The following is a 7414-nucleotide window of genomic DNA, read 5'->3' as shown; positions in this document are numbered from 1 at the left end:
ATGTTGTTAGTACCTATGCATACTTAATGCCTTTGCATACTTAAATAGATAATTTGAAGATATATACTTATCATCTATGTCCTGAGGTGGTTCCTGAAGTATGTTATACTATCCTTTGTATCCTAGGCTTTGTTTACAATCCTTTTTGACAGCGAATGCTTATAATTAATTCTGAACTGATACTTCCTGTGAACAATCAAGAGCATCAGCAAGAGCTACTGTCCATGTTCATTCCATCAGTGCTTCAGCATTTTTAATGAAAAAAATCAAATCAAATACCCTATAGAGTGGATGATGATGTTTCCATGGTAAAAGTGATTAAATGGAGACAGAAGGATGGTGACATTGCCAGTGTGGAACAGTTAGTGAATGAACTTGATATGACACTTCCATACACATGTATGGCTCATGGGTCCACAATGGTTTCACTTCTTTCCATTGTGTCCTTGGGTTCTATCACATGAATGATAAAATTACAGTAATTATTTAGTCACAGTAGTTGCCACATTCCATTTATTCTTTGCTATCATTATTCAGGAAAATAATAAGTTTGGAAACTATAATTTGATTATAAAAATATGAAAAAAGAATAAAAACTTCCCAGAAGAATCTATAAGTATAAGTCTGAAATATTAGTAGGGCCACATAGTTTCAACTAGAAGGGAGTTTAAATTGGCAGATTTAATCTTTTTATTTTTCAAAGTACAAACTGAGATATATTTATAAATACATTTAAATATGATCCTAATGGAGACATTATCACATCAATTATGTACTTTTAATTGACTTTTATATATTTGGTCTCCAGATGATGAACTTGTATTTGACAACCCTCAATATTTAGGAAGCATTATATTTAAAATCATGCCTCATTCTTCAGTATCTTTATAGATTCTATTATCTCCTCTCTTACTCTCCTTAATAAGAGTTCTAAAACAAAGAGATCTATAAAAAAGAGTTATAAAACAAATATTCTAGCTGGAGACATTATAGTGGGTGTCAGTCAGAGGTGAATATAAGTCAGGTGAAAAAAATTGTGAAAATCCTGATAGTGTATTATTGTGATAAGAATTGATATGTGCAAAGATTTAATGAATAAAACAATAGATTCTGAAAAACCTGACAGAGTCAGATGAAATAACTGCCTCAGAAAGTATTTGCTATATAAATATTGGGATCATTTGGTACAATTCAAAATTCAGATTTTACTGATCTAATGAGAGATATACAAATAACAATTGTCTTTTAGGATGTGGAGAATCTGTGTCATTCAGTAAAGTATAAATACATTAATTTGGTTGTTACAGACTGGATAATATTTTGGATGCATCACAATCATATTGTAAAGTATTCTTCACAAAGTTTACCAACTAAAAATAATGGCTATCTCTTAGTCAAATATTTAGCATTTGTTACCATCACTTTTTGTAGTTTTCCAAAACGAAGTCTCTTTCCCTAAATAACGATTCCTATGAATATAAATAACATTGTGTAGCTACAATACATAGCTTCATTGAACACACATTCCTCATCTCAGTGGCTATGTCCTTTCATTTCAGGATATTTGGGTAGCATATATGTTTAGCTAGTAACACTACAGTGAACCTTTTTTGGGAGGGTTTCAACTGAAGATGAAGCCAGAAAAAAATGTGTTTTAGTAGTTATAAATATATGAATGACTGAGATACCGTTGTCTACTTTTCTGTATGGTATTCTGCTGAGGTCTTGAGGTAGAACTTAGCCTTTATGACATTATTAAAAGTTCTTTGGTGATATTTATGAGAGGAACTAATAGATGCTTACCAAACACCTAACTACAATTCACTTCAGAGAAGGTAGTAATGAAGATATCTTTTATAACCAACAGATTCATGTAATTGTTCACAATTAATGGCAGGTCCTGCTTTCCTAATTTCCTGTCTCTGAAATAAGCCTCATAAGAAGAGTAAACAGGAAAGAATAACCATGTTACAGAATTTATCCTATTGGGTCTCACTCAGGATCCTGTTGGCCAAAAAGCAATATTTGTCTTGTTTCTACTCATGTACATTGTGACCATGGCAGGCAATTTGCTTATTGTGGTAACAATCATTGCCAGCCCCTCCTTGAGCTCCCCAATGTACTTCTTCCTTGCCTATCTGTCACTCATGGATGCTATTTATTCCACTGCCATCTCACCCAAGTTGATTATGGACTTACTCTGCAATAAAAAGACTATCTCCTTCAGAGCTTTCATGGGCCAACTCTTTGTAGAGCATTTATTTGGTGCAACTGAGATCTTCCTTCTAGTAGCAATGGCTTATGATCACTATGTTGCCATCTGTAAACCACTGCACTATTTAACCATCATGAATCACCGGGTTTACATCCTCCTGTTGGTGGCAACCTAGGTTGGAGGGTTTGCACACTCAGTGGCTCAAGTTCTCTTTGTTTATAGCCTTCCTTTCTGTGGTCCCAATGTCATTGACCACTTTGCCTGTGATATGTATCCATTATTGGTGCTTGTGTGCTCTGACACCTGTTTCCTTGGTCTTACTGTCATTGCCAGTGATGGAGCAATCTGTATGGTGGTGTTTTTTTTTTTTTTTTTTTTTTTTAGCAGTTCTTTTTTTTTTTTAATTTTTAATATTTTTATTACATATTTTCCTCAATTACATTTCCAATGCTATCCCAAAAGTCCCCCATAGCGCCCCCCACTTCCCTACCCACCCATTCCCATTCTTTTGGCCCTGGCATTCCCCTATATTGGGGCATATAAAGTTTGCAAGTCCAATGGGCCTCTCTTTCCATTGATGGCCGACTAGGCCATCTTTCGATACATATGCCGCTAGAGACAAGAGCTCCGGGGTTCTGGTTAGTACATCATGTTGTTCCAACAATAGGGTTGCAGATCCCTTTAGCTCCTTGGGTACTTTCTCTAGCTTCTCCATTGGGAGCCCTGTGATACATCCAATAGCTGACTGTGAACATCCACTCCTGTGTTTGCTAGGCCCCGGCATCTTCTCACAAGAGAAAGCTATCTTTGGGTCCTTTCAGCAAAATCTTGCTAGTGTATGCAATGGTGTCAGCGTTTAGAAGCTGATTATGGGATGGATCCCTGGATACAGCAGTCTCTAGATGGTCCATCCTTTCATCACAGCTCCGAACTTTGTCTCTGTAACTCCTTCCCTGGGTGTTTTGTTCCCAATTCTAAGAAGGTGCACAGTGTCCACACTTTGGTCTTCATTCTTCTTGAGTTTCATACGTTTAGCAAATTGTATCTTATATCTTGGGTATCCTAAGTTTTGGGCTAATATCCACTTATCAGTGAATACATATTGTGTGAGTTCTTTTGTGATTGTGTTACTTCACTCAAGATGATGCCCTCCAGGTCCATCCATTTGGCTAGGAATTTCATAAATTCATTCTTTTTAATAGCTGAGTAGTACTCCATTGTGTAAATGTACCATAATTTCTGTATCCATTCCTCTATTGAGGGACATCTGGGTTCTTTCTAGCTTCTGGCTATTATAAATAGGACTGCTATGAACATAGTGGCGCATGTGTCTTTTTTACCAGTTGGGACATCTTCTGTATATATGCCCAGGAGAGGTATTGCTGGATCCTCCGGTAGTACTATGTCCAATTTTCTGAGGAACCGCCAGACTGATTTCCAGAGTGGTTGTACAAGCTTGCAATCCCACCAACAATGGAGAAGTGTTCCTCTTTCTCCACATCCTCACCAGCATCTGCTGTCACCTGAATTTTTGATCTTAGCCATTCTGACTGGTGTGAGGTGGAATCTCAGGGTTGTTTTGATTTGCATTTCCCTGATGATTAAGGATGTTGAACATTTTTTCAGGTGCTTCTCTGCCATTCGGTATTCCTCAGGTGAGAATTCTTTGTTCAGTTCTGAGCCCCATTTTTTAATGGGGTTATTTGACTTTCTGGAGTCCACCTTCTTGAGTTCTTTATATATATTGGATATTAGTCCCTTATCTGATTTAGGATAGGTGAAGATCCTTTCCCAATCTGTTGGTGGTTTTTTTGTCTTATTGATGGTGTCTTTAGCCTTGCAGAAGCTTTGTAGTTTCATGAGGTCCCACTTGTCAATTCTCGATCTTACAGCACAAGCCATTACTGTTCTATTCAGGAATTTTTCCCCTGTGCCCATATCTTCAAGGCTTTTCCCCACTTTCTCCTCTATAAGTTTCAGTGTCTCTGGTTTTATGTGAAGTTCCTTGATCCACTTAGATTTGACCTTAGTACAAGGAGATAGAAATGGATCGATTCGCATTCTTCTACGTGATAACAACCAGTTGTGCCAGCAACATTTGTTGAAAATGCTGTCTTTCTTCCACTGGATGGTTTTAGCTCCCTTGTCGAAGATCAAGTGACCATAGGTATGTGGGTTCATTTCTGGGTCTTCAACTCTATTCCATTTTTCTACTTGTCTGTCACTATACCAGTACCATGCAGGTTTTATCACAATTGCTCTGTAGTAAAGCTTTAGGTCAGGCATGGTAATTCCACCAGAGGTTCTTTTATCCTTGAGAAGAGTTTTTGCTATCCTAGGTTTTTTGTTATTCCAGATGAATTTGCAGATTGCACTTTCTAATTCGTTGAAGAATTGAGTTGGAATTTTGATGGGGATTGCATTGAATCTGTAGATTGCTTTTGGCAAGATAGCCATTTTTACAATGTTGATCCTGCCAATCCATGAGCATGGAAGATCTTTCCATCTTCTGAGATCTTCTATAATTTCTTTCTTCAGAGACTTGAAGTTTTTATTATACAGATCTTTCACTTCCTTAGTTAGAGTCACGCCAAGATATTTTATATTATTTGTGACTATTGAGAAGGGTGTTGTTTCCCTAATTTCTTTCTCAGCCTGTTTATTCTTTGTGTAGAGAAAGGCCATTGATTTGTTTGAGTTAATTTTATATCCAGCTACTTCACCGAAGCTGTTTATCAGGCTTAGGAGTTCTCTGGTGGAATTTTTAGGGTCACTTATATATACTATCATATCATCTGCAAAGAGTGATATTTTGACTTCATCTTTTCCAATTTGTATCCCTTTGATCTCCTTTTGTTGTCGAATTGCTCTGGCTAGGACTTCAAGTACAATGTTGAATAGGTATGGAGAAAGTGGACAGCCTTGTCTAGTCCCTGATTTTAGAGGGATTGCTTCAAGCTTCTCACCATTTACTTTGATGTTGGCTACTGGTTTGCTGTAGATTGCTTTTATCATGTTTAGGTATGGGCCTTGAATTCCTGATCTTTCCAAGACTTTTATCATGAATGGGTGTTGGATCTTGTCAAATGCTTTTTCCGCCTCTAAGGAGATGACCATGTGGTTTTTGTCTTTGAGTTTGTTTATATACTGGATTACGTTGATGGATTTCCGTATATTGAACCATCCCTGCATCCCTGGGATGAAACCTACTTGGTCAGGATGGATGATTGTTTTGATGTGTTCTTGGATTCGGTTAGCAAGAACTTTATTGAGGATTTTTGCATCAATATTCATAAGGGATATTGGTCTGAAGTTTTCTATCTTTGTTGGGTCTTTTTGTGGTTTAGGTATCAGAGTAATTGTGGCTTCATAGAATGAGTTGGGTAAAGTACCTTCTGTTTCTATTTTGTGGAATAGTTTGTGAAGAACTGGGATTAGATCTTCTTTGAAGGTCTGATAGAACTCTGCACTAAACCCATCTGGTCCTGGGCTTTTTTTAGGTGGGAGACTATTAATGACTGCTTCTATTTCTTTGGGGGATATAGGGCTGTTTAGATCATTAACCTGATCTTGATTCAACTTTGGTACCTGGTATCTGTCTAGGAACTTCTCCATTTCATCCAGGTTCTCCAGTTTTGTTGAGTATAGCCTTTGGTAGAAGGATCTGATGGTGTTTTGGATGTCTTCAGGATCTGTTGTTATGTCTCCTTTTTCATTTCTGATTTTGTTAATTAGGATGCTTTCCCTGTGCCCTCTAGTGAGTCTGGCTAAGGGTTTATCTATCTTGTTGATTTTCTCAAAGAACCAGCTCCTTGATTGGTTGATTCTTTGAATAGTTTTTCTTGTTTCCACTTGGTTGATTTCGCCCCTGAGTTTGATTATTTCCTGCCGTCTACTCCTCTTGGGCGAATTTGCTTCCTTTTGTTCTAGTGTTTTTAGGTATGTTGTCAAGCTGCTAATGTGTGCTCTCTCTAGTTTCCTTTTGGAGGCACTCAGAGCTATGAGTTTTCCTCTTAGAAATGCTTTCATTGCATCCCATAAGTTTGGGTATGTTGTGGCTTCATTTTCATTGAACTCTAAAAAGTCCTTAATTTCTTTCTTTATTCCTTCCTTGACCAAGGTATCATTGAGAAGAGTGTTGTTCAGTTTCCACGTGAAGGTTGGCTTTCTATTATTTATTTTGTTATTGAAGATCAGCCTTAGTCCATGGTGATCTGATAGGATGCATGGGACAATTTCAATATTTTTGTATCTGTTGAGGACTGTTTTGTGACCAATTATGTGGTCAATTTTGGAGAAGGTACCATGAGGTGCTGAGAAGAAGGTATATCCTTTTGTTTTAGGATAGAATGTTCTGTAGATATCTGCCAGATCCATTTGATTCATAATTTCTGTTAGTTTCACTGTGTCCCTGGTGGTGTTTTTTATTCTGTTAACCTCCTATGGAATCATTCTAAACTCTCTTAAGACTCACAGTCAGGAAGGGAGGCACAAAGCCCTGTCCATCTGCTCTCACATCATGTTAGTTGTCCTATTTTTTTGTTCCTTGCATTTTCATGTATGTTAGACCTGTCTCCATTTTTCCTATTGATAAATCAGTTACTAATTTTTATACAGTTGTCTCTCCCATGTTGAATTCCTTAATATGTACCATGAGAAATTCAGAGATAAAACAGTCTATGCTAAAACTCTGGTCTAAAATGTTACATTCAGTTAGACTAAGGAAATCTTGTTGTTAAAGAGGATAGTCTTTCTAGGGCAACAGCAGACAGTAAGTGGTCACAATGATTGTGCTTGCTCAATGAGATCACTAGGGATAGTTTTTTAAAAGAATTATTCATTTATTTTATACATATGAGTAGACTCTCACTGTCTTCCAACACACCAGAGGAGGTCATTGGAACCCATTACAGACAGTTGTGAACCACCATGAAGTTGCTGGAAATTGAACTCAGGACATCTGGAAGAGCAGTCAGTGCTCTTAATTGCTAAGCCATTTTTCCAGTCTCCACCAGGGATACTATTAATATACAAAACATAATTGCAGAACAAGTTTTTGTTTAGGCTTAGAGTCAGTTCAATAAAGAATTTCTGCAAGACAAATAAAAGGCAATGAGTTTAGTGACTGTTACAATAGAGTTTACTTACTATTGTGATGAAAGAGAAAAGTAAACTGATTTTGTCCATCATTTTTGTATG

At 37.1% G+C, this 7414-nt stretch overlaps 1 pseudogene; it reads left to right on the top strand.

Annotated features, from left to right (window-relative positions):
- The first annotated feature begins 336 nt into the window (after positions 1-336).
- On the top strand, positions 337-6954 carry LOC110288737 (olfactory receptor 4A16-like; annotated as a pseudogene).
- Positions 6955-7414: the final 460 nt, after the last annotated feature.

This window comes from Mus caroli, unplaced genomic scaffold (genome assembly GCF_978045245.1).
Source record: "Mus caroli unplaced genomic scaffold, Mus_caroli_1 scaffold_2, whole genome shotgun sequence".
Classification (NCBI taxonomy): Eukaryota; Metazoa; Chordata; class Mammalia; order Rodentia; family Muridae; genus Mus; species Mus caroli.
Note: the sequence above shows the minus strand (reverse complement) of the source record. Positions and strands in the feature narration are given on the sequence as shown.